At 39.0% G+C, this 23,814-nt stretch overlaps 1 protein-coding gene across 1 annotated transcript in view; it reads left to right on the top strand.

Moving 5' to 3' along the window:
* The first annotated feature begins 4,075 nt into the window (after window positions 1–4,075).
* Window positions 4,076–23,814, top strand: part of elfn1a (extracellular leucine-rich repeat and fibronectin type III domain containing 1a) — a 67,072-nt gene continuing 47,333 nt past the window's right edge. The window contains exon 1 of the mRNA XM_018701925.2: window positions 4,076–4,674. The gene's annotated coding sequence lies outside the window, so the exon portion shown is untranslated. The remainder of the gene's footprint in view (window positions 4,675–23,814) is intronic.

The following is a 23,814-nucleotide window of genomic DNA, read 5'->3' as shown; positions in this document are numbered from 1 at the left end:
TTCCACAGTTTTTCATAGCATTGTATACCGCTGTGCTTACATTCATTGTACATTTCTCAAGTGCAAATATGAGGTATCTGTCCTTTACTTCAGTGTTTCCATTACATGACACTTGGATAATACTTCGACTTCACTACATTCCAGAAGGAAATATTGCAATTTTTACTCCACTACATTTATCAGACAGCTACAAATTATTTTACAAACGAAACGTAAGAGGAACTTTATTATCACAGATATGTAAACATTTTAGCTACCAAACAGTACATCAAATTTAATATATCTGATTTCATATTAACTTACAAGCCAATTATGAAGAAAATTGATTAGTGACTGCTCAAGAAAACAACCAGCAGATTAATACATAATGAAAACACTAATTAGTTTGTTTGTGTTACTGTGTGGCACTTTTACTCCAGTAAAGGATCTGAATTCTCCTTCCATGGCTGAATGTCACATGATAAGACAAACTAACTAACTGATCGAGGCAGCAGTTTTCCAGTACAGTGCTCATTCCAAAGATTTTGTTCCTATCAATCATTTACTTCTGAAAACATGGGTAATTGGGATTATTTTTACAGTGTGGCACTGCTTTTTTTAAAATAAGTTTTCTAAAATAAAGGATCTGAAGACTTCCTCCACCACTGCTAATATTTGTATTCATGTACAACAACATAATTTCTATGGTTTGTTAAAAACAATGTACATCATTGAGTCGTTGTTGATTATTTTAACAGGATCAGTTGACTGTTCTTTACTATACTGCCATTTGTTTTGTCCTTGGTTTTATTTAACTTCTGTGTTTGTTGCCTGTAAACAAGGATGACAACAGAGAAGACAGGAACAATAGTAGAAACAGTAACGCCATGCCATGTGCAATCACTGCAACGTTCCATGTGTTTACTGTGTTTGTGTGCTGCTGTGAGGACAAGCTATGAGTCTGAGTGCAGCTTCCTATTTCTCCCACATAACATTATCATTGGTGAAGCAGCTGTAGATGCCCAGCCCACTGCTTCACCACTAAGATGGATCTCCTGCACTTCACTGACAGCAGATATTCCATTATATCAACCAGCAGTCACCGTCTCCTCCCCTGAATTACTGCCAGCCCTGTTACTTGCCTCAGCACCAAATTGGCTTAGCTAGTAAATGAAGGATTTGAATAATACATTCCACCTATCTGCCTCCTTTTCTTCTCCACCCGGACTGACTGGACTTCATTTAGTGACATTATAATCTTTTCATTTGCAGCAGTTTCTCCAGATTTACATGAAGCATTACCAGCCTTCCTCCAATACAAAACAAGTCAAACTGTCTGATAACGAAAGCAATATTTCTCTCATTTTTGTCTCTTATAATCCTCTATTAGACTTAAGTATGTGAAAACCGACATTTCAGTCAGATGTACGTGCTCTTAATTTGATTGAAATTTCTAGAACCAGTGCTGTTAAAAGTCTCCTTTGCTAAATTATTCTCAAAACCACAGAGCTTATGCCTATAATCATATGGTTAGAGAGATTTCCAGTGAAGTTTTTTCAGGCTAAAATATTTATTCTTTTTTCTGTAATCTTGAGGACAGAATGTTAATTTCAGTTCTGTTTTTGGTTGTAAAATAACTTAGCTGGATTTGGAGTAAAATACTAATTTGTATGAAACTTCAATATGTAAATATTAGATATGTGTGAGAAAGCTAAAATATAAAGTAAACAAGATGCATATGAATGAGAAAATTGTTTGCTGTATATAATGCAATATTCAGACTTTGCTCAGCCATTTGTGAAATAGTAGATTGGAAAATCAGAGACACAATAATTGAGACCAATGTGTGACTTTAGCATTTGCTGGGGGGAAGTAATAAGATGTAGCTTAAAGCATGTATAGACTATTATGAAGAAACAAATTTATCGCTGTGCCTGCTTGTTTGGAGAGGACAATCAAGATGAAAATAATGCACAGCTTCAAGTTAAAACCCCTCATTTTTACTGGAAATGTGATTAAGCCTCTAAAATGCATAGTGACAGAACAGCAACAATGTAAACAAAACTATTGCCACCTTGGATTACATGCAAAGCCTATTACATACAGTATTCCCTTTGTGCCAAAACTGAAACTATCTTTCTAGATTTTTTCAATCCCCACAAGCCCACATCAGTAAATCCAGTCACAGGTTGACAATATCCTATGGCATTACACATCTGGATTTAACATAAGAAATATATTCTCTTAAACGTATCTACCTTCCACTGTGCATTATAAATCATTAGTATATTATGAACAAAGACAGCTGTGGCCATTGGGAATCAAACCTCATACCTGGACAACATTAAAGCAATTGTGCCCTCAAGGTAAATTCAGCTGGGAAGGTTCATTATAAAATCCCATCAAGCTCATCACATCTGCTGCACTCTGAGAGGTGCAGAGTCCTCATGTTGTATCTGAATAAAAAATAAACAAAACAAAGAGCCAATGTATCCTAAGGAATGTTTAGCATGTTAGGATTCAGAATCGAAGCAGAAGCCTTGGCATTTGTCCAAATTCATGTAGCTGTACCTGCTCAAAAAAGAAAAGACCTTTGGCTGTGACCTGCTCTTCTTTATTCTGCCAGCTGAGGGTCTTGATATCTTTAAACCTTTATTTTGTGAATTCACGGCAGTGTGCAGTGGCAGCACTGGGGCACAAAGGCTTCATGCATCTGTATGGGGTCACGATTCAGGCTTGCCCTGGGGTCGTGAAGATATTAGGCAGCATGATACAGTGTGTCTGTCATTCTCAGCGCTGCAGCTGCAGTACTGTGACTTCCTGGGCCGGGCTGTCTATGGCCACATTTCACAGCTCCAATGTGACTGCTGCAATGAGACAAGACATTGCAGCATCTGTGCCAAGTCCTCGCACAACCACTTGCTCCCTCTCATAGAAGAGCATCTGCAGCCTGGCTGCCGCTTTCCCGACTTGCTCAGGTCATCCCCCAGACTACGTCATTACAGAGGACATCAGGCTGCACTCTCCATAAATTAAATCTGGGACTGCATTTACACAGGGACAGAGAATCTGGGTTTAACCCTTGAGGCACAGATCAGCTATACCCTTTCTACATTTTTTCAGCTCATTGTGTACTGATCCTTTTCAAGTAGGGGTTCAGTTCACCTTTCCATAACATCCCCTGCGAGGTTTGACCATAGTTTGATCACATCTGTGTATTACCCTTTGGATAATGTGGGTTTTGTTTATGCTTGAACATAAAGAAACACTTGGGTAACCACAAATTCAAATATACCTGCATTTAAATCATCTCCTGTGTCTTGTAAGCTCCATCCTGTATCGCACTGTGTGGGTGCAGGTCCATGTGGGTGGGGAATTTGTATTCTGGAAGTTCTTGTCGTCAGTAATTTATCATTGATATGTATTGATTTACTATCACGGGGACCAAAGCTTGACCTCTTCAGTGAAGTATGGTCTACTTCAATAGCTGCCCTGGCTCCTCCCTTTCCTTATACACCCTCTCTCTATTTAACCCATGAAATTTACTGACCACTGCCATCACAATATGGTTGTCTAAGGGGACTCAATAATGCTTTCCATTTATATTAGTGTGCCCATTTACTGTCATGATACATGCCTGGAAACCTATGCATTTAGGCAGATGCAAAAATGTAATAAAACTATTATACCAAAGTAAAAACACCCCAGTATTTGTACACATTAATCCTTTTTCATGTTAGGGCATCACATAGTCACCAAATAGTATTAAATGGACATATTACTTCTTTTGAATATTAAAGGGCCCCCTGCTGGTCGGACCAATGGACCTTTGTGTGAGAAAAAAATTATCTCCTTTCATGCAATACCAAATTAAACATACCCCCAACCAGACTGTGAAATTGAGCAATTCAAAGCCATTTCCAGCGCGATGGTGCAGCCCATATTCATAGGGGGGGGAAGAGGAAAAGTTTGGCTCATAGATAGGCTGTTCAAACCCCTAAAGCCCGCGTGACGTCGCTGATACTTTTCACTCCGACTGTCTTCATTAACTTGAAACTATTCCATTTTTTTTTTCACACAAGGCGCTGACTATCATGCGTTGTCACTTCAGCCGCAGGAGTTGCCATAAACCCTCCCGGCATCCGTGTTGAACCCGCCACCATTTATAGCCTCGCGGTGACAAACAATCTTATTATGAGATTTAAACTTTGCCTCGGCTAGACTGAAGGATCAACATGCGCTCCTCTCGCACCTTATTCCCCGCAGTTTCCCCAACTGATACAGTAATACCTACCAAACCTACCCGCCTCCTTTTGATTGTGGTTAAACGCCGGTGTCAGCTCTCGGTGTAATAGGAGAGAAAAAAAAAACCCAAGCAGGGCTCCGGGTCTGTTCAGCATACATAAAGGCAAGCGCTGAGAGAGGAGCTCAGCCCCTGAGTTAAATCACTCACCGCTAAATGGATCTTTGAGACTCTCCCTTGACGCAGTCAGTCGCCGCTTTGTGCGTCTTCAACCCGAAAACAGAAAACTGGGATTCTTTTTTGTTTATTTTTTTAAAATTCTTTTTATTTTCTACTATCTGACAGAGCAAATCTCTTATCTTTTTGAAAATGTCTTGTGTTCGTGGTGACATACAGTAAGCTGCCAGCTTTGCATCGGGGAAGAGGCTTCTCGCTCCGAGATCGTCAAGCAGGTAAGCTGGTACAGTGTTGCTGGATTTTACACTTTCATGTCGCAGAGTTTACAGGCAACAAATGCACTTTGTGTCTTTTGCGTTCACACGGTGGCAGGCTAGCTTTAAATCTTTCAGGTTAAAATGTAATGCTGTGAAGAGATGAATATTGTGCTTATATTGTGTACAACAAAATCCTCCTGTAGGTGAATACAGAAGGCACTGATGAACTTGCACGCAAACGCACCGAAGTCAGTGCATTTTGCGTTTGTTTCTGTGAGATCTGCACAGGCTGGCATATGCGCCGTGAACGGGACATGATGGTACTTTTTCGCCTTGACTGCGAATCATATCTGTTGAAGATAGTCTTCAAAGTCTTCTTTTTAAGTTTCACCGATCTGAATATACATAATAAAACTGTGCTGCATTTTTATGACACAATAGATTTGTGTTTGCGGTGCAAAGACTCCACCTGATCCAGCTCTGGTGAAAGTAGAGTGGGGTACTTTGCAACTGTAAACCTCCACTAACACCGCCCGCGTGAGATGTCGCTTCAGCACCACGGACAGCTCCCTCGGCAGCTTTACTTAACCGGCACCGGCTCAACTTCATTTTTCCTCTTTCACACACATAAACTGATATTAATTTACATTCAAATGACAAGGCTGGCTATAACTTACTATATAATTTTGAAAAAATTAAAAGGTTTTATTTCTAAACCACCAGGCCTGCCCAGCCTACACAATCACAAAATGCCAGTTTCACGGATTTGCACGTCAACCTCACAAGACTCTGAATAACATGAAACCTTGACCATTAAGTCATGACAAACGGTACGATTCAGCCAATTTACAGCACAAATATTAAATAGTTAGTGGATTGCATGGCCAAAACCAGTTCTGTTGTCATTACAGTCTTGTACTTACAGTACAGTAGCCCTGTGCAGTCTCACTCAGATTAGCTGAGGATTTTGCTGCGTCTGTGCCATCTGTCTGGGAAATGCATACTGTACACTGCATGCTAGACATGTTGATTCATTGGAATTGCACAAGGCTTCATATGGATTGATTCTTTCTTCTCTTTTCTTTTTTCAAGTAAGCACAGGCCTAATTTTCAAAAATGTTTACCCAGCCAGCTCTAAGGTTTTTCACACAAATTAAGACTCTGAATTCTCTGTCAGAGGAGGAAGAGGAGGAGGAGGTGGTGGTAGAGGGTGGGTGGGTTGGTGGTGGGGCAGTGGAGTCCAAAGCATAGGGGTTGAAAAATGCTGAAACAATGCCAGGTTTAATATAACCTACACCTGCGGTCACAGCCAAAGAAATGACAAGCCTATAGGAACAATTCTGTGGCTTTCCACTCAGCTGCACTATGGATGTAGGTGTGGGAGTGCTGTATCATCTCTGCTCTGGTTAAATAATGTGCTACAGCTTTAGTGACATTTAAAGCAGGAAAGCGTTTAAAACATAAAGCTGAAACAATCTGTCTCATGCCACCGAACTGGGAGCATTGTATTGATTGTCAGTGGCTGCCCTCGTTCTAGTCACTTCAAACAGAAGATCAGCCCCAGCTTAGCCTTCACCGTCAGTGTGAATCACTATCTCCCAACTTTTTAATGTCTAGAGTTATGACTGTTTGAAAACATCTTCATTTTGCTGCTGTTGCTAAAGCTGTCTCTTGCATTAGCCTTCACATCTCCCTTTTCTTGTCCCCGTCTCCCTTATCTTGATTATGCAGCTGGATGATTGAGTCAGCTATTTTGTATGCAAGTTGCCTTAGCTTGGTTCTTTGTGGAGGAGAGAGAGAGAGAAAGAGTGAGAGAGACAGAGAGAGAGAGAGAGAGATCGTGCTGAGGATACTGAGAGAGAATTACAGCTTCTCATGATGGTGAGGAGTGGAAAAGACGAGGCTGCCCCGAACAATAAATTGCTGTTTGAGAGAGACAGATATCCTAGGGGGACAGCGGTTTTGGAAATGTGACCAACCTTTCTAAATGGAAATGGCAGGGCACATTATAGTTTTGCACAACTCTATACTGTGGATGATTTAAATTGAAGCATCCCAAACTCTTTGTTACCAAGTTCGTCTGATATGAACCTATTGTCTGAATTTAGAAAGATTGCAGAGCCAACTTATTTCATACTGTGAGTGTACACATATTTATGTAGTGTTGTGGAGAGGACTACAAAAACACAACTCAGATTCAAGCACACAAAATCCTTAAATTCAAACAGTGATATCTTCAGATTGAGACCAGTCAGGGACTTTCATCAGATATCATTGTCCTCTCTCTCTCTCTCCGCATGTTTCCTGATGCTCTCTACAAAAACCTAGGGGGGCATAAAGGACATAAAATCATCATTTAATCTTTCTTGTATCAGCAATACAGGACAGATACAGTCTAGTACTTGTGGATATGAGTAACTGTATGTGTGTGCTGAGTTTTAGTGGTAACTAAACCCCTCATGCTTATAGAGAAACAGCAAAAACATTCCACAAGCAACATAATATATGTTTATTTTTTCACACTGATGTCATGTTGCTGAAAAGTTACAGAGGCTTGGCCAACTGCACGTTCAAGCAGCGATGCTCCGGTGGTATGGTTAACAATGTGTAAAGTGTAATCAAGGGGACCAGTCAGGGTTTGTAGACAGAGCTGTGAAACATATGGTACAACAGCATGGCACATTTCAGTTCCACAGCCCTCCACAACCGTAAAAATTCAAACAGCAACTTCCTGTGTGTGGCATTTTACAAGAGCTGTTGCACCACCTCAGTCTCAAGTGCCCCATGTAACACTCAGCTGTTTTTTTTAAAAAAAGGAAGAATGAGCTGTTTTTCCTCAGTAGTGAAGAATGGTGAGGTCATGAAATTAGTCAGGGATGGAAAACAAAGGAGAGGAAGAGAAAAAATTAATTTCTTCCATAACAAGTGCTAAATGTCTGCGCTGAAGAGGAAGAAGCCCATATACAGTGGTTTAGCATTTTTTTCAGTAATAGCCATTAAATGTATTTCCAATCTGTAATTACCTCTCTACATATTAGTTTTAACTGTTAGTGGTGGAGTCCGCCATTCCTGCATTGGATTAAAATTGCCTTCATGAGGGATACACAGGAAATGATGCATGCATCTGATCCAGCATGACTTCTTTTAGTGTTACCTCATTAATAACAGTCTCACTGTTTACTGTTCACTGTCCTATAACTGTTACAGAGCTGAATTAAGACACCATTTCACATTAAGCACATTCAACTGGCAAAACAGAGGGCGCCATTTACTATAAATATTTTTTTACTTCATTAAAACAACTTGTGTTTGTTTGTTGTGTGTTGTACTCAAATTCACTGCTGAATGAGTATTTGCTGTAGGATTGAGCTGCGCTTCCTGTGTACACAGATGTCACCAAATCAACTACGCCTGAAATCTTAAAGATCAAAACTTAAAATGAAAATGTTAAATTAGATAATGCTTCAGAGAACTGATATCATCAAATTTTAACAGGAAAGAACTTCACAAAATGTGATGCATTAGTTTGTTTGTTTGTTTGATGTTGATATTGCTACCCAGAGCTATCAGCCAATTATCCTTTGCAATTAGCTTTGAAAACATATGGCGATGAATGCATTATAAGTACAGAAATATGCTTTGCTTTGAGTCTTTTTTTCCTCTGCATTGCAAATTCAGTTTTTGCTGTGGCCAAACTTGTGAAGAGTTCTTTGTGGTGAAGGACAGGACCATCAATGACACTGTCAGAGCTGAGCCTCAGGACAACAGACATGAAAAGGAAATGTTATTGACAGTAACTTAACATTCAGGAAAGGAAGGCAGACAATTGGTTCGAGGATTTCCAATATCTAATAAAGGCTGTAACTAGCAGATAAGGCAGAAAAATACAAAAACGTCCGCCCCTTAAACGTAGCTGCCCTTGGGCACATTTTACCTAGCCACTGCAAGACAAAGATGCACCTTTGCAGAGATGATATCTTCTAGAATGCATGCAAAAAAACATTAGCACACTTCACCTTGAATCAGCAGCTCATGAGTCATTAACTGCACATTGCACTCACAGAGCTGTGGCCTGGTCTCATCTCTGGAAAGAATGTATTTGAGTTTACTCAGGGGAGTTTATTGAAAGTGGCAGTGATGGCCCTTTTGGAGTCCAGACACGGTTCAAGGGAAAAAACATGGCAGGTATAACCATTATTGCTGGATACTTTCATTCCTTCTACTTATATCTTATGTGCTGATTACAGCTCAGTAGAAAATAAGATGACTGCCACTTATGGTGCTTTTTACATATTTCCTGAAAAACTGATCGGCCCAGAGAACTACCAGTTGCTGGAGACAAGCTGGAATGAGCTACTGTACCACTGACAGATTGCGGGGATCAACCCGGAGATGTAGGGATTCACTGGAGGGTGTGAATCAGTCATAATTAATTTAGGAGTGCACAAAAATTAATCCACCCGAGAGTGCCAGAAACGTTTCTGTGTAGTTTCCCCAGCCACCTGCTGGCTGCCTTATGATAGACGAAAACCTTCAGTAAACAAGCATCGTGAAATGGCAGAGTGAGGCGTATTGAACATTGCTCCGTCTCTTCCTTGCCATCTTCTCGGCAAAGTAATTAGATGCTGGGATGCAAAACACCAAGGCAGTGTATCTGCAGGCACCTGCTCCACTTGATGAATATCCTGTACATGATAGCCCATTAAAGCTGGTGATACATAACAGTTCTTTCAAAACTCACTTCAGAAGCAGGAGTTTTTACGTCATGATCGCCTTTGCTAAATTCATGCTTTTTGTAACAGATTATGCATATGATGTTGAATATAGCATGATGTGATGCACATTATGGTATGCTGGTCACCTATAATAGACGAGGAGTAGGGGGATCAAGCAGACGGACTTTAAACATTAGAATTCTGGCACCAAAGCTAGAGTTTGCAGATACACTGCACACTAACACAGAGCTGGATCAAAATATGCATGAGCTTTGTGTGGCCAGTATGCAACATATTTCCTCTGTGCATTCAACAGCACAAATCAATACACTGTACATATAAACACGCACAAAGCACTGGCATAAAAATAACTCTTATCTTCTTATGTATTTTATTTTATGAAACTGAACTCTTTTCATTATTCATATTATTTCCAAAAGGCCACGCCGCATCATTTTTAGAATGGAGTCACATAGCATATTGCATTACTAGTCAAATATCACTGCAAATTTGGATGTTGGTTATACTCTTAATTCACAGTCTGTGACCTAAATCACTACAATAAAAGCATTTTTGCTGAAAAATCTATTACCATGTGTTTCTACTTTTGATATACAATTACTGCTCTGTCGCTCATAAGTAGTCTATATCAGTCACATATAATGAAGTGTCATTCATGAAGTAATTGCAGTTATAAAGACCATATTTAGCATTAAGTTACTTATGTGAGTTGCATATAGAGGTGTAATTATGCCTATTATTCAGTTTCATTGGTCCAAATGATGCCAGAAAAGAATGAAAACAAACTCCAATCTGGTCTCTGCATTCCCAAGCTTTGCCTTCTGTGGTAGCCTGACAGAAATAGAGATGATGAATAAATAGTTGAATATCAGAATTAGCCCGATAGACTATTTAGCCTAGACCACAACTGCTCTTCATCGATCATAGGAGGGCTGCTGTAGAAATAAAGAGACAACACGTCCTGTGCTGCAGCTTGATGAGGGAAATGATGAATCATAATACAGTATCCTTGAGTTCCTTGAGTTTTCTGCACAAACAAGCTGCAGTGTAAAGGACAGGGGCCTGTGGTTATTTGTTTTGTTCTTTTTTCAAAGCAGTCTTAGCAGTGTTTCTGGTTCACACTTAAGTTTGAATGGCACTGATCTCACCTCCTCAAGCAAACCAAACTAATGGATAAAATACTGATGAGTTTTCATTAATTCAATCTAACAGGCTTGGTGCGAAAGTACCGTTACACCGGTGGTGACAATGTGCGATAGTGACGTGTTTCATTTACTGGATGTGGCTGATTATCTTAAGTGGAAATACTATTTTTATATTACATTTTAGAGCTCAGCATCCTAAGGGTCATAAGGAATGATGAGATGGTGTAATAGTCCATTCACTAGCCATTATTTTAATGACTGAGAACTACTTTAAGGAAGTCCTCGTAGGCATACATGTGCTTGAAAAGCTCACGTAAACATACTCCCTCTTACTCTCTCTTTCACTCTCTCTCTTACTGAAAAGACAGGACACCAATCACATTAATTGGTTCCCTGGGGATATATAAAACCAAGAGGCAGGTCTGCAAAGTCCGAGGCACTCAAAGTCCACCAAATGAGGAAATACATTTAAAATTGTGAACTGTCAGTTGATCAAATCAAAGTAATTTTAGACGTAGCAGACTTGATATCGTGTGTTTTGCTGCGAGCTGTACATCTTTTGTTGAGATAATTATATTAGATTTCAGTGCAGTTACAAATAGTGTTAGAAGAAGCAGCTGATTAGATCCCTGATTGGTAATGCAGCATGATTAGGCAGTTTGCAGTTTCCTCCCAATTATGAAATTTAAACCAACAGCTTTTAAAGATGACAGATGCTACGTGAATAAAGCCACTCCTGTATGTTGCACTGAAGGCGAATGCTTTTCATTGGGGAGAAAATTCTTTGAGGTCAAATTCTTTGAGGTGCCAAAAGTCACATTATCATGATAATCAATACATGGCCCTCCTCCCTATGAATGTTAAGTAACTCCAGTCTGTGCTTGTACTCAGCTACAGTAGTACACTAATGATGTGCTGAGGAAATTAATCTGTTCAATGACTTCTGCAAACATCTCCTGTGAACATGAAGCACTAAATGTATTTTTTTCTTTTTCTTCAACATTGCCAGAATGCAACAGAATGGGTCTTTAAATGCTCTGACCCTCAGTTATTTCTATCCTGCACTCTTTGATGAACACTTGTAGTGCTATCAGCTATTCCTCCGCCTCTGCATAGCAAAAAAGTCTAATATCTCAGTGATGTTCCTTTTCTTTCATATTTTTCATCTTTTTGTAGTTTGTCCTGGCATGCACCTGAAGGAGAATCTTTCAGGTTGAATTTTCCCAGCTTCTCGGTCATTTATTCAATTCCTAATGCAAAGAAAACAACTCTGGAAATGTCTAATCTTGTTAGTTAAGATAACTCATACTGTTCATTGTTTCATATTGATTCACACTCAACATGAGAGCAAAAGACAAGACAACAGAGGGGTGTTGTACCTCTGTTTTCTGCTTGTAAACAGTCAAACTGCTTCCAGGTGTGTGGCCCATTTCAACCAACAGATAAGGTTTTTGTGTTAATGGTAGAGAGGCCATTTGTCACTCACAACCCATTCAAACCAACTACAATAATAGGTTTGACAAGACTATTCTGCTTACCATAGGCTGTAAAATTGAGCTAGTCAACATAGCTTGGTTTTACACAATTACAACTCAAAAAAGCTGCATTTTCTTTTAGCAGTAGGCTAACACAAGAAATCTGAAGAAGAGATGAGGTTAGAAATGTTTCAATGATGGGGCCAGACTGGGTCACAGATTCACAGAACAGTGAGCCCTAAAACAGACATATAAAGCCCCATCCCCTCCTACATAGGAACAAGACATGCAAACGTACATAAAATACTTATACTTAAAATAAAATACTTTATGTCTCTTTGCAGCTGTTTTGCATCATTTTGTAGTTGTTGGATGTCACTTTGTGGTAATTTTGCATCATTTTGTGCCTGTTTGTGGCATTTTGAGTTTTCTTGTAATGGTTTCTTTGTGGTTGTTAAGTGTCCCTTTGTGGTTACTTCATATAGCGGTTCTAATACTAACAAACAAACTACTTATGATCAAAAATTTCACTGTTCTTAAGAAACCTAAAAACCTCTGCCACTGAGAGTCAACTCACAATGTTGCTGAATCTACTTATTAACTCAGAGCATTGATTGTGGAGCTGTTTTTCTGTGAACTTAGTTGCCCCTCACAGACTGAACAAACATTTCTTTAAGTGGACAATCATCTGAAGTGAAAGCCACAAAGACAGGGAGCAATCAGACGATCAGTCCAGGACTCATCTACACTTTGATGTTGTGTGAAGGTCATCCCTTAATCTTCCTTCACACAGCAGCCAACCACATTGTCGTAAAAACATCTGATGGATGATTTGAGCAAGCTGATTGCTTCCCATCGAGCCAACTCTATACAAGCCACACAGAGGACATACTGCAATGCTTGTGAGCACTTGATGGCTGATGGGGAAACCCCACAAACATCCAACTAACCCAAATAACAAGGTTACCTCAATCAACATCAGTGTTCTTCTCATCATAGAAATCTATGGACCTCTGTGACTGAATTTATGACTTGCTAGCATTGTTAACATTGCAAGGATAGTTATTATTACCACTTTTTTTTGGAAATCAATCTGAGAAGAAGCTTTCATGTTAATCTTGAGGTGGTCCAAGGGGAAAAAAAAGTAAACAATACATAGTTTAAGAATGGAAACTGCCATGACTTGACCTATCCTGGAAACGAAATGACATGTTTATGAGCATGTCTGCTTTCTACTGAAAGCATTGTATTTACATCACCTTTTTCATACATAACTATATTTCTGTTTCAAAAGAAACCTTAAGTAGCCTGTCTGCTGCTTGTAATGGAAAAGGCTTGTTTCAATAAGGAATGCAGTGACACAAAATGGCTTTGCAGTCAGCAGTCAAGAATAAATTTCACTTAATCAAAAAGCACCTCACCTGACATTTGATATATTTTAGGTTTTTGCAACAGGATATTTCAAACACCTAAAATAATACAAATGAAATTATGACTTAATATAAATACATATTAACTTCTTGTTTTAAATCCTTTAAGTACCTCTGCTTTACTCAAGTATTTCATGCTATTTCATACAATTCCAAGACATTTCAGTGGAGAATATTCCACCACTACATTTATCTGACAACTTTACTAGTTTCATATTATGATTGTACATGAAAAATTACGATGAACTCATAAAATATGAAGACTGTTATAAATGAAACTACTGAGATGTAGATATAGTTCAAATCAGCTCTCACTTCACCAACTAGGTGTAAAAATGTGACTTAGTAATTAGTGAATGTTGTGAAAGTCATAATAATAATCTAATATATGATAGTAAAACACTAATATAAGTCATTATGGGGGCATTATGAGTACCTTTACTTTAGAGACTTTAAGTACATTTTGATCATTATACTTCATATTTTCAATGCAGGCCTTTCACTTGTAATGGAGTATATTAACAGTGTGGTACTGCTACTTTTATATAACTTTCTTTTTCCTCTATATTGCCTCAGAGATACTTGCGGCATGTAGATTTAATTCTCATTTATAATGAAGAATAATGCAACACAAGTGATTGTGAGTGATGAGTTCCACTTCCTGCAGTAACAGCCTCTTGACTCAGTGTGTGGCTGTTATAACAGAAGGCTTTTATCTCACAACAATCCCAGCATCTGTTTTACTACTGAAGTTCTGATTCTCAGCCTTCTGAAAAGATGGCAGGGAAACAAAGCTAAAACTCCCCACTTTATATGTTTTAACAGTTGTTATTGTAGGACCATCACAACTCTAGTGGATAAGGTTTGTGAGCAAGTGAAAGCAGCAAATTAACCATCAGTACTTCAACTCAGCTTTGGATCAGGGGCATTTATCTTAGAATTTCACAAAGAAAGGATTCAGAACCTGCACTGAATAAGAAGATGGCCGCTTTAAAGACCAGCTGAGAAAGGGCAGGGTGTAAATAACAGGGTGACTGACTCATCAATAACTTCATCAGCCATATGTCCAGCCTTTGCAACCTGTGGACGACCTTGTTCGTTGTCTTGTGGGGTTCAAAGGTGAGTTTTGTGGGGAAATAATTAAGTAAAACGCTTTTGATCGCTATCGACTTACACAGTGTGCACAAGCTGCCAGAATACCCCTAATGCACCTCTACATCTCAACTTAAAAGCCTTTAAGCACTTCTGTCAAGATGGTGTATGACTTTTAAGTTTTGACCCGCCAGCAGCCTCGCTTACCTAAGCACGTGTCTTGTCATGATTAAAGAGTGCAACATGTTCCAAGCTGAGTCCTTGCTATGGCTCTTCACAGGCTGGAATAGAGTTTATTCATTCTTTATCTGTGATAGTGGCTAAATCTACAGATTGTAAGTGAGAAAGTGACGATAGGACATTGTTACCATAGAAACTGCTTCCAAACTTGGAGCAAACATACTAGCGTCTACTTATAAAAAGTGTGCCAGTATTCACACATTAGCAGGCCACAGTGTACCATAACACTCATACTGGAGAGCGTCGCTGAATGCTTGACTTGCTGTTCATTGACACTATCAGAAAGCTTTCATATAATGCAAATTATTCAAAGAGCCTGATTTCTACACAGTCATCTAATGAAGTCTTTCAGAAGCCTTGGTGTAAGTGCCTCACAGAATGACTTGCATGAGGGATCTTGAAACAGCTAACATGATAAATTAATTAAAACTCATAAGAATCCCACTGCGTCACTTGTGTTTCTATTTTTGTGACTGATTAAACAATACGCCTGTTTTTCTTTTCTTTTTTTCCCTTCTTTTTTTTTAAAGTGTCCTTTACAGAGAAGATTGATTGCAGGACAACAAAGCGAGGCAGAGCACTGGACTTTCAAAGCAATAACTGAACCGAGCCACATCAACTGGAAAAAAATCACTATATTTGGTGTGCCCTGAGCAATGAAGTCAGTGCTGTGCCTTGCCAAGTTTTGAGAGTGCTGTTACCAAATACTACAGATCATGATTCAGATCGGATGCAAGACCTTTCTTGGCAGCTTCCTTGCTGCTTACGGCAGCAAATCAGAAACATATCAATATTTACCTGGATAACTGCCATGCTGAGAGCTGATGTCTCTGAACAACAGCCAGATGAATAACATCTTGTGAATATAACTTATTTCCCCCACCAGCTGATGAAATCGCAGACAAATGTCCTGATAGAATGATCACTTTTGCAAACATACTTTTAAAATTATTATTATCCAGACCGACAGCTGGCGAGAAAAGTGGCCCATCTCCAGCTGCAGCGCATCAATCTGACGCTCCACCTGTTGTCTCTTCACTCACGCCCTCCATTGCTCATTAAACAGCGCTGCCTTTCAGGCCGAATCAGCTCAGCCTGGTGATCACCCACTGTGAGACCAAGAGCACAGAGAGAGAAGGGATCTGGGGTGCCAGATTGTCAGGCCTGTGAGGTGTTATTCCTCAAATAAATATGGAGATTATGTGTAAAGCCTGTGTGCCAATTATGCTTTCCCACTTCTTAAGCAAGACCACTTGGAATTCTGTGTGAAGCTATGTACAATGAATAAAATGTACAGCTAGTTCTCTTGCGATTTGATGAATACATGCAACATAAAAATGAACAGGAACTGGAGAAAAGCACGAGATTAGGCTCTTTCAGCGGATTCTTGTCTGTACAAAACAGGAAGTGTATTGTGCCTTCTTCACACCCACTGTTAAAGTCTCAACAATCAAAGCCTCTGGGACAAGAAGTGTTTTGCATGTGAGGGCAGACTCTGTCCTTTCCCACGGGCATAGAGTATAATGCCTATTTCACACATATATTCTCTCCTCAGTTTATGTGTGCACCGCCTCATCAAGTTGCCACTCCATATGGTGCCTTGATAAAGTAAAACATTCTGTTATTTTATCCCAGGTTGTTGCTAAGAAGTAGGTTTCAGTCGGTGTTCAAAGTCTCCCAAGGGGGAATTGGCCAGTCATACTAAGCCTGTAAAAGCATTTACTGCGTGCTAGAACACTGAATATTCAAGGGATTTTACCACACATTGGGTTATTGCATATTCAAACATGTGCCACATCTTTCTGCCATTGTTGATCATAGACTAGCTCTCTGGTTAAAGATACAAATACATTAATACAATGTGCCATGACAATTCTAAGGAAACAAGAATAAAAGGACTGTTTACATGTTAGTGATTCAATTAAAAAATGTCCTTGCTCCGACTCTGAGGGCTTTATTTTACCAATATAAGTGCATGGTGGAAAGCACATGGAACAAATGCATTTAGGGCATGTCCACACCCACTTTTAGTAGAAGCACGAGACGCATGGTTCAAAAGGGTTCTACTCTGCCTTTTAATTAATCATGAGGGTGTTTTGGGTGTAACATGCAATAAACCAATCACATCGGATTCCTTTGAAAAGCCAGCTGAGCTTGCACCTTGACAGATTGCTATTATGTTGGTAGATTAGCCAGACAGTAAGAGAGAATGCTTCTCTGCAGAGGAAATGGATCTGCTCATGTGCAAAGTGAAAGTGCGCAACAATAATAATCTTATTCATAAAATATATAATCTTCCACAATAAGCCGATTGCACTAGTGTTGTGCACACACCTATGTGTGCGCATCATCAAATGTGCCCTTACAATAACAGTGAGATACTTCACCATTAACCTCAGACCAGGTTTTTGTTTGTCAATCGCGCAATCGTTTTCCGCTGCCTCGAGGCAGTCTCTACTACACCTTACATCACTTTTTCACTGCAGTTGAGCGTCATGTCAACCTAAGGAAATCAGCAAAAAAGATTTTAAGTTGCTCTTTAAAGTAGAGTTCCACTTTTCAGCCTGGGGCTAAGTCAATATTAGAAGTAACCTCAGTGTCCTCTAGATTTAGACATACCACTCCTGTCTGTCTCATAGTAGCAACACTGACACCAGTAACACTGATCAAAATCTGAGGCAGGAACAATTGGGACCAAATTATTAGCATCAGCCAGTTTTTGCTCAGTAATTTGCAGCAACTAAATAATAATAGAGGTGTTCTCTGCGTTAGCAATTTCAGCAAATGGATTTCTACCCTTCCCCCAAGATGAGTTAGGTCTGCTGTTGAGGAAGGTTTTCAGGAGACAGACTGAACAGACAGACAGTTCAGGTGTTGGAGGAAAAATGAATGCCAAATAACACAACCACTAAAATTAAACACAGTCATGCAGAGACTAGAGAGCAAAAAAAATGCTAAGGGTATAATAAATAAATGTAAATATGCCCACATCACATTGTGTATTGCAAACTTAACATGCAATACATACTGTACAACATTCATTTTGGAAAATGGATTTTTGAAAGAGGCCTGTTGTTGGCTAAAAAGAAAAAAAAAATTGGATGCTCTCCATAACCTGCCTGAATTTAGATTCTGCCCACCCACTTTAGGCAAAATACAGGTGCCAACAATCTTCACATTTACAACAAGCAGCCAAAACTGCTGGCAAATTCTATATAAACCTGACAGCTACACTTGCTACGTGCTACATAGTAGACTCTGCTGCGTTTGCTGAGGTTTTTGCTGGTGCGTGTGTATGATTTGACAAAGATGTGTGTGCGATTTCCTTGTTCCATATGCATGATTTTGCTAATGTCAAGGTTTAAATCACAGTCCATACTGTAGCCTATGTATAGACTGAATCTATATACTGCGTCACAGTGGAGCATAAGTGATCATTACAGGTCCTCACCTCTCTATTTCTTTGCTCGTTGAGCATTTGACTGGAACATTGCTGTTGAATGAAGGGGCTGAGACATTTCGTATGCAAGTACATGTTTAGAATAGCAATTCTTGGTCTACCATGTAAGTCATTTACTTAACTGATAGATTTGAAAATAACAATCGTAACTTTAAATTCACTGGCTTTTTAAGACTTATGTCTTCATTTACAAGTTGTTATAGTTACTACGTCAAGAACCTGAAGAAATAGAAAGAATCATGGCTCCTGCAGTGGTCAAAGTACTATTCAGAGAAGTTGATGAAGAGCTCACACAGTGTCAGGGCATGTAAATAACCAGCAAATGAAGGGTGAAGCCGAGTGCTCACTGCAGAATATAATGTATCCAGATCTCTGCTCACTTCCTGTAGAGGATTTCCATTCAGTGAAATACACCTAATAAAATACAATGTCCTTGCGTGGCACAGGCAGAATATATTTAGTAGTGCTCATAAACAATCAAAGAAGAGCATGCTGCTTTGTTTTTCTTTCCTTGGCTTAGAACTTGAAGTTCTTGTCACTGATTTGAAGCAGAAAAAGAAACACCTTATGACCTTAGAGTGATAAATACTAGGACATGTGTCCTCCCTCCAGAGGACACCTCTCTATGGGAATAGATGATTTCAGAAAGCAGAAAAAAATACTAAAACCATACACATAGTACATCACAGTACTGTGCAGTAGATCAGCTCACCTCTGGGGAAAATGAGAAGTATTTAAGGGGAATATAAGTAAAAGGTGTCTGCTCTGCTCTGCTCTGCTCTGCGGCCAGCTGGGCTTCAGCTAATAGTTTTACAGCATGATGTTCTACAGTCTGAATGTAAGGGCTGCACATATAACTCCCCTGGACCATTAAAATAGGCGAACACCACTCAGGCTCTCCAACATCCTTCGAGTGCTTTATGGAGTGCTGGATGAACAGCAGGAATAAGCCTGAGAAGTGAATATTACTACGGTATATATTGTATGTTTAATTCGAGGACAGGGCCTCCCTTGAGGGCCAGAGTGCCCACTAGCCCTGTGGGTGTGCCTGCTCAGACTTCAATCCTATCTGCCGCAGGCTCAGTCCCTCTGTCAATTCCTCTGTGTTGTGCCTCCAGTCCTTCCTCCAGGGAAGTTTTCAAAGAGGTACATCTGTTATGTCACAGAAATGCGAGCCATAACATGGTGATAAACTTCTTTTGTGTGGGTTTTTTTCTTCTATAAATCATCAAAAACATTTTTTTTTTATCTTGCACGTCAAAGTGAGCCATTACTATGATGATTATTTGAATTCTAATAATACCATATGTGAATTTGAGTTGAACAACTAAACTTATTCATGTGGGAGTTAAAAGGCCTTTCCATTAATCAATAATAAATTAAACTTTCCAACATTAATTATGCACTTAGTAATGTTATCATTCTCTTCATTAATTGTAATAAACCATATTCCTGGAAAAATGTCCGAGAAAACCCTGTCAATACAGCATGTTAACACAAAAATTAGGTTTATTATAATTACATTAACCATGCATAAAAAAGGTTGAAATTTCAATTAAGTTTCCTTGATAGTCTTCAAAGATACGAGCCTGATTAAAAAGTGTAATCAATTCTGACCAGCTTATAAATCCACACCCTGTTATTAGAGGTTCAGGCTTGACTAACTGTATCCTTTTCTGTCTAATCTGATTTGCACAGTTAAATGCTTGTGCGTAGTGCTACGTTCCAGTGTCATCGTACTTTTAATTAAAAATATTATGTCCTTCACTTTTCATTATTCTTGCTATTTAAGGATTTTCAGTATTCCCATTTGTCTGATGTGATTATAAATACATACAGTGTGTATGATTCTGGGTGGAGATACTGAACATTGCCTACAGCTACAAACTACAGAGCAGAATGCCCCGGTTCAAGCACTGTACTTTTAATAAATACAGGCAACAATGATAACTTGCATGATATACTTCATAATCTAACACCTAAACACTGCAAAAGTAACAGTGCTATAATTAGACTTCTGTGCAAAGTGGACTCATTTATGGGGCAATGTTACAGAGCACATATAATTCAAAGCAGACTTATCTTTTCCGTGTTCATTACCACTACACTATGTGCGAAAAGAGATGATGGAAAAGAGAAAAAAAAAGGTGTCGAGATGCTTTAATGTTTTATGTGGACAGTGTTCAAAGTGATGACACTGTGCAGCTTCCATCATACAAAGAGCACAGGATTGTTCAGTCGTTAAAAATGAAATATAGCCTACAGTATGTCATTCACTGGTGGCTGACACGTACATCAAAGCTTTTAAAGGTTTTTTTTTTTTTTTTTTGCGTCTGAGTACATCAGTGAGTAAAAGACCGACAGATTGGAGCTGGGCTGTGCGGGCGATCTTGGCTGTCGTCCCTGCAGCTCGGACCGCAGCCAGGGTCTGAACCGAGGCGGGGGTTCCGAAAAGTTTGAAGGGACCTCCCATAAGAGAGACACATTTGAACTTTGGATGCCATTCTGTTTCATTGATTAAAAGTTGAGTTTCCTGTGAAAATGAACTCTCTGATATAAAGTGACTTTGACCTCTCGTCCCAGCTTTTCATCAGAAGTTTTTTTGTTTTTCCCCCAGAAATACTCTCAACACACCAAAGTTCACAAACTTGCAGTTTTATTCAGCAGTCTATAATACATTACAGACTATACATGAGTGACTATGGACTTAAGCCTCATCAAGCAACTGACTCCTGCAAATGGACTTACTGGGCTTAATGGGCCTGTTTGAGCTGTAAGGAAAAGATTAAAGATTCAGCTTCACACGCTATCTGTTTTTTTTTTTCTTTTTAAATAATAATGTAGTGTTACAGAGGCTGAAGCAATGGTTTGATCATTTCAGTGTTTGCATCTTTTTTTCATAAATTTAATATGAAGTAATTAAAGGCATCTGTAATCCCTGTGAAAGGAACTATAATAAGATTAAGCATTTTTGTTTAACTATCTTGAGCTCATTACAACCCTCACTTTCTCATAATCTGATTTACTATCAAACCATTAATTTGCTTGAAAATTGCACCTGGTAACCTCTGTATTGTATTTTTCTACTATCATCTCCATGTCTTTGTATTATTGATAGTAATTTTTTCTCATCCTTCAAATTTTAGGATCTGTCATGACAAAATGACTCTTCCCTCCATGTATTCTTCTGCACCCTGCCTGCTGAAAAACACTGCTGTAGCCTGAACTACCCTGCCATTATTCATTTGCATTTATATGCATCACAAACCATGCAAAGCCCTGACCACATGGGGCCTCCTGGTGACCCAGTGTTGTAAGACATATACCATGTAACCACTATGTCCTCACTCTGGGGGCCTTTGTCACATGCCATGTCCTGTTCCCCCCCCCCCTCATGTTATTTGTCACCATCTGCTGAGAACTGCAGAATGAAAGCAAAATGCCACAAAATAATATGAAAAAATGATTACACATACATAATAAAATTTTATTTGCAGTTTTAATGAGGATTTAGGTGTTTTTTCAGCTACACGTTCCAAGAAGTATCACCGGCCTCCAATGACTCCAGTAATCACACTGTATCCAGTAATTAGTCTAAGTCAAGTTGAAGCATTAAATTTTTCAATAGCTACATATATGTGAGATCATCCACTTATACAAGGATACGCAGCAAGAGGTGGATGCCACTGTGCAAAATTAAATGACAGTAGATTGATTATGTGACTCTCCTGGTTTCGCTGCCAAAACAAACCATGTTGTTCTTAAAAATGCAACACATTGATTTTTGTTGTTGCTGCTTTAAACCTCTCAGGAATGAAAAAAATAAAAATCAAAGCACAACAAAACAAGGAATCAACAAAGGGATTCTAGTATTTTCCTGCACAACAACACATTATAATGTCCTGCAATGTATAGCATGCGCATAATATTTCATGCATAGTTCAAAATCTCAGCTCAGCTGTTAAGAGTCAGGTTCTTTACTTTGCACGCTTAGCTCACATTCAGTCCTCTTGTGTTGTTGTAATATTGTTTAATGCATGGCACATGATCGCTGGTGTTTGCTGTAGATTTATCTGGATTTACATCTTACTCAAGTTCACATTCACAAAAATCACTGTATGTACACATGCTGTTTTCTTTTGTTTTCTTCATTCAGCGCATGGATTTTTGTGAACTGACGGTCGTGTTGGTTTTAGCAACAGTGAAGTATGAGAAAACAGGCTCTTGTGGAATTACATAACAAGTCCTCTCACTAAACTGGAGATATGCCAATGGCAGCTTTGAGGGACCAGCTAGACCGGGCTTCTCTTCTCTTTTTAATGTGCTCTGGATACACAGCCATGAGCCATCGCACTTCCCCTGCTAGCCTACATACACTCTGCTTTTTTTTCTTTTTTTTATGTCCTGTGATTTTGGCCTCTATATCCTGCAGTGTCTGACTTTACCCCAAAACACCAGCATTAGTTTTAAATGGACAAGTGGGAGGACCACTCACCCTCTTATATTGTTTTTATTGACTCAGACAGTTGAAAAGCACAGAGTGAGAGACTTGGAGAGGATACAGAGACAAAGGTGTCAGGTACTATTCTGGTGGTACTTTGTGTTTAGAGGCAATGCAGTGTTGCACTGTACTGCTGTTTAGGGCTTGGTGGTGTGGCTGAGATCTATAATACAAAACTAATAGTTTTCCGATATCAATATCTTTAAATGCAATACAATAAATCCATGTAGTATCACATATAAAATAATAAATTAAAGGACAATGGAATTAACTATGTTGCACTGCATGTAAACCAAAATCTTTTTTGACAGCAAAATTTCTTAACCTGATTCCATTTCTTAACCTGATTGAAATCAAGTCAAATCTGTACAGAAAGATATGATACACATAGTTTTACATTCAGTATGAATCATCACAAACAAACTTTGCACTTTGCCAAAATGTAGATAAATATGGGCCACAGTGTAACTCACTGAATCCATAGCGCCATATCATATCATATCCATCCATCATCATCCCTTTATGTCCTGCCTAAAGCATTATGGGGGACAAACAATACTGATGGGAGTGTCAAAAATCATCATTATTATTATTCACTCTCCTGTTGAACTATTTGTATGTTTTTGACATTAGTAAAACTATTTTTAATGTACACTTTTCTCTGTAAACTTATGTATTTGTCCTGTGTTGAAAGTCTGCCATACATGCACACAAAAAGAAAAAAAACAGTAGCCATATGTCATCTGTGCGAGAAGCTATTATCAGTATTATTGTTATTGTTGCTACCGTGACAATGAAGGAGCAGTGCACCTGCTGCTGGAGTGCTCCTACGGCTCTAATTCCAAGAGTAAGGACAAATCACCTCTATTGTTGTTTGCGCTGAAGGACTTGTTGCCTAAAACATGGACAGTACCACTATACAAAGTAATGGCATTTCTGAGCAGCTTAGCTCATTCTGCAATTAACTTACTGTAGCATGTAAGATATGAAGTGATTCTTCACAAAAAAAATTGAATTATCTCCCAGCTCTACTGTTGCATAATAGGAACTATACCAATATTCACATAATTTTACTTGAA

Source organism: Lates calcarifer, linkage group LG11, assembly GCF_001640805.2.
Source record: "Lates calcarifer isolate ASB-BC8 linkage group LG11, TLL_Latcal_v3, whole genome shotgun sequence".
Lineage (NCBI taxonomy): Eukaryota > Metazoa > Chordata > Actinopteri > Centropomidae > Lates > Lates calcarifer.
This window is presented reverse-complemented; position numbering and strand designations above follow the sequence as displayed.